The sequence below is a fragment of the Myotis lucifugus genome, unplaced genomic scaffold (genome assembly GCF_000147115.1).
Source record: "Myotis lucifugus unplaced genomic scaffold, Myoluc2.0 scaffold_89, whole genome shotgun sequence".
In the NCBI taxonomy this organism is placed as follows: Eukaryota; Metazoa; Chordata; class Mammalia; order Chiroptera; family Vespertilionidae; genus Myotis; species Myotis lucifugus.
Window position 1 is genome coordinate 1,656,767 of NW_005871137.1, and position 4,378 is coordinate 1,661,144.

General features: G+C 37.4%; 1 pseudogene; it reads right to left on the reverse strand.

The window, feature by feature from the left end:
• Positions 1 to 1,614: 1,614 nt before the first annotated feature.
• Positions 1,615 to 3,539, reverse strand: LOC102440187 (annotated as a pseudogene).
• Positions 3,540 to 4,378: the final 839 nt, after the last annotated feature.

Consider the following 4,378-nt stretch of genomic DNA (forward strand, 5'->3'; position numbering starts at 1 on the left):
TTTCTAGATATTTAAATACATATATATAAACAAACATATTAATCTCTAATTCTTTTGACATCACCAGTGAAGTAATCTAGATGATGATGATGATGATGATGATGATATGGCTGATGATATGGCTATGATTTATGAAAATAGGACCTTATTTGGTATCTAACATCAAACTAAACCAGATTAGTTTGTGGATGGTAAATTATTGTGGGTAGAAAACTCTTTTGTTTAGAATTGAACAAACCACAATAAATATTGATTGGACAGAGTTTGTGTTAGGTAGCCTAAACTAAGCTATGCTGCAGGAACAGTCTCAAAACAAGTGACTAACAACAAATTCACTACTCATTTGTATATATTCACTCTAAGCTGAGCATGGCTATGTTCTGAATCATTTTCATTATGGAATCCAGGCTGAAGGAGCAGTTGATATCTGGAACATTGCTGGTCCTGTGGAAGGAAGGAAAAAGATTATTAGAATCACATGATCACCTCTCTTAGAAGTGTCACACATATCCTTCCTCACATTCCACTGGATAAAGCAAGTTATATGGCCAAATATGATTCATTGGGAGATAATTCTCTCACAAGAAAGGGCAATGAGTATTTTGTACAGTAATGCAATCTAGCCCATGGTTAAGGAGAAGTTTGTAAGGCTAGGGATAGGATCAGAAAGGTAAGCCTTTTGGCATTACCAAGAGCACATGGTCAGTGTCAGCAATGATTTTAGATAATTGGATGGTTGAGAACAATGAAGAATATAATAGAGTCTGTTTGAGAGCCTGATCTCAATCCCACACTGACATCAGAAAATAGGAAGCCCATGAGAGTAGGACTGGGAAAAAAAAGGCACCAGATAAATATTTACAAGATTAAGACCAAAAACTGAAGGTATATTTTCAGCTTTGAATCAAAACTTAAAAAAAAACACGTACTCCTGAAACCTATATAATTTTATTAACCAATATCATCACAGTAAATTCAATTTAAAAGTGTTAAAAATATAAATAGAAATTTAAAAAACCTTTATATTAGATATAATTTCAAATATAGTCATAAATAGAATAACAATGAACCCATTATATACCTATTATTCATATTCAACAATTATTAAAGTATGACCAATTTTATTTTATTGCTCTAATTCACAAATTCCTGATCAGATTACTTTGGATCAGTTACTAAAAAAACATTGCCAACAGATTGGGGTAAACTGTATTTTCAGAAGAGGCCACAATATATTCTGTTCTACAACTCAATGAAGAGAATGTGGTGAAGTGACTGAAGAAAATTTTTTTTTAATGCACCTCATTTATTTAGATGTTTAAGCTCTCGCACTAAATTTTTACAAGCTGGTGAACACTGACAAATTATTTCTCCCACAGAACTCTAACCACACATTCCCAAACAGTATAAATATATGGTTGAACTAACATCAATACATATCACCATTTTATCAATTACATAATAAAACAAATTATCAAGTATCCAAATATTAAGTTACACAGCTCAAAAGGCATATAAATATTAGATGTCTGCTCAATTCATTAGCAGAAACCCACTTCTTTTTTTTTGCAAGAGGGTGGGAAGGGAAAAAAATCACACTTCAAACAAAAATAAGTTGGTAAACTTCAGAATGTATGAAAAAAATACAAGAATTCAGAATTTTTATGATTAAGAATCGTTTTAGCTACAATAAAGCATGTCTACCTTTAAAAAAATATTTACCAAAGAGCATATTCTACATGTTCTGCACAAGACAAAGGCAACATTTTACTAAAAATACTTAATAGCCACCTCTCATTCTTTTCTCAGGCCCTCCCTATAGGTTGCACATTAAGTGCAAACGTTAAAATTAACTGTAAGGCTTTTTGTCTGGAGACATTAAAGACATGTGCTTCTATACAATGCAGATTTTCAAAATGGAGGCTTTCCATAACAGCACAAAATGAGATTTATAGAAAGACATTAAATAACAACAAAGACATCGTATAAAAATCAAAAAATTGAGCAAACCTGATGTATACTTGTATGAATGTGGGAGATGTAAACATAAAGTGAGCAGGCAAATAACCTTATAGGCCCTACTTTCCATGTTTGAAATGACTGAAGGGATAAACCACATAAGGTCCAGACTGTTCATAGTTCCTGGGATTTTAGTTCTGTATGAAACGAAAATATACAAGTATTGTGCTGGGTATTTTGGCACCTAATCTTTCTAAATCTTTTATATGTTGGTGAGATTCTGACATGGGAATAGATTTAAAGACATAACTCAATACTGCATGATTTCAGGAAAAGTAAATTGGTACAAAAGATAAGCAGATTTTAAATGCTGAACAGTAAGAATCTTTTGCCAAGTGTCAAAATAGGTTGATCATAACCCAAACATAGAGGTTGCCATTCCGTCAAGCTTGTGGCCTGGTAAAACTGATTTTCAACCCTCTTTTGGAAGCTTCATTAGACTTATTCACCAAGCCAACATGTTGGCTAATACATATGACAAATTAGGTCCTATCTCAAGTTCCACTTTCGAGGCAATGGCATCAGGCACCTGTTTTATTGAATGCAACAGTTGTTTCTATGACCACTGGACTCTTTGAAGCGCAGCCGCATTTTAGGACGATACTTCTCCAAATACAGAAGTTGCTTGCTGTTAAAAGCTCCACGCCGCTTTTGTCTTATGAACTGTACTGCATCTTCATATTTCATTCCACCTTCGATTAATGCTAGGGCAACAAGCACCGGAGCTCTTCAAGGCCTGCAACACAATGTACAGCAATACAACAACCAGGTTCTTCACGAAACTTAACTTTTATAAGACTTAACCAATCATCAACAATCTGGTTGGACGGTGGTGCACCATCATCAAAAGGCCAATCAAGAACTTGGATGCCTTCTTTCTCCACCAGAGTAGTGTCATAAGTTGCTTCACATACTCTTACTATTGTGGTAACGCCATACTTCTTAAGTTCCTCTCTGAATTTGTTTAAGGTCGCATTCGCAAGAAATCTCATGTTCTTGTATGTGACTTCCACAGGAGCTGGGCGGTTCATTCGAGCCATGACAATTTAGTTAAAAAACATTCAATAAAGTTATGAAAGAATTTAAAAATTGAATACAGAAATGATGCAAAGAAACTGAGTCTACTTCAATATACTCCACTTGAAATTCTCAGTGCTTTGAGTGAAGTTGGGAGTAATGGGAAATGAAATGAACCTCCTAACAAGAAGCAGCAATTCTTCAATCCAGTAATACTGAGGCAATAGAAAGGAAGTGCACTGAGGTTTACCCCATCCAGGTCAGAACTCTTGTAAAATGCTCTGCAGTTTTCAATTCAACACGTCTGTGTCCAGGTTAACCACTCATATGGGGGCTTCTTGGTGGAGTAGTAATGAAATAGTTCACTTGTCTGCATAGAGGTCGTGCTGTGCCTGGCAATAATCTCCACTGCCCTTCAGAAACTCCATAAATGTGTGACCAAGAACCCACAGACTGAGGAATATGTTTACTCATTGAAGATTGTGGCTTAATCATACAGCCGGTCCGAGGCGGTGGCGACCCAGACAGTGGCGGTGGAGACGGCTGCAGGGCAGGGGGAGGCAGTGGTCGCGGCAGGGCGGCAGCGGCAGTGCAGATGGTGGCGGGGGCACCACGCTACCATGCAGTGAACCGCTCCGGGAGAGCGCGCTGCCCAGCCGGTCTGCAGTCCACGGGGCCAATATGCTCTCTCTCTATCTCTTTCAAGAATCATACCTTAAGGGCTCTGAGCTGGCACATAAATCTGTCTCCCCTGAAATCATAAAGCTGGAAAGACCACGTGGAGATAGAGAGATATGTCCAAATTGTCCCAGTTGTTCCATTTCTCAGCTGTTTCAGTCTTTTTAGCCAAGCACCACCTTTTAAATTTGTGAGCCTTCGAATAATTCTAGACCCCAGGCTTTGAGCTCCCCTAACAGACACTAAGCGAAATAAAGTAAGTAGTCCCAACCCAAAATACATATTTTGTTGTTTCAAGCCACAAAGTTTTTTGTTTTTTTTTAAAATATATTTTATTGATTTTTTATTGATTTTTTACGGAGAGGAAGGGAGAGAGATAGAGAGTTAGAAACATCAATGAGAGAGAAACATCGATCAGCTGCCTCCTGCACATCTCCTACTGGGGATGTGCCTGCAACCCAGGTACATGCCCTTGACCGGAATCGAACCTGGGACCTTTCAGTCCTCAGGCCGAGGCTCTATCCACTGAGCCAAACCGGTTTCAGCGCCACAAAGTTTTGAAGTGGTTTGTTAGACAGTAATTGATAAAAACATCAAGGAAGTTATTCCACTTTACTTCAGCAGGTATTTTTAAAATTTCTACTTTGTTCTAGGCATTGTAGAA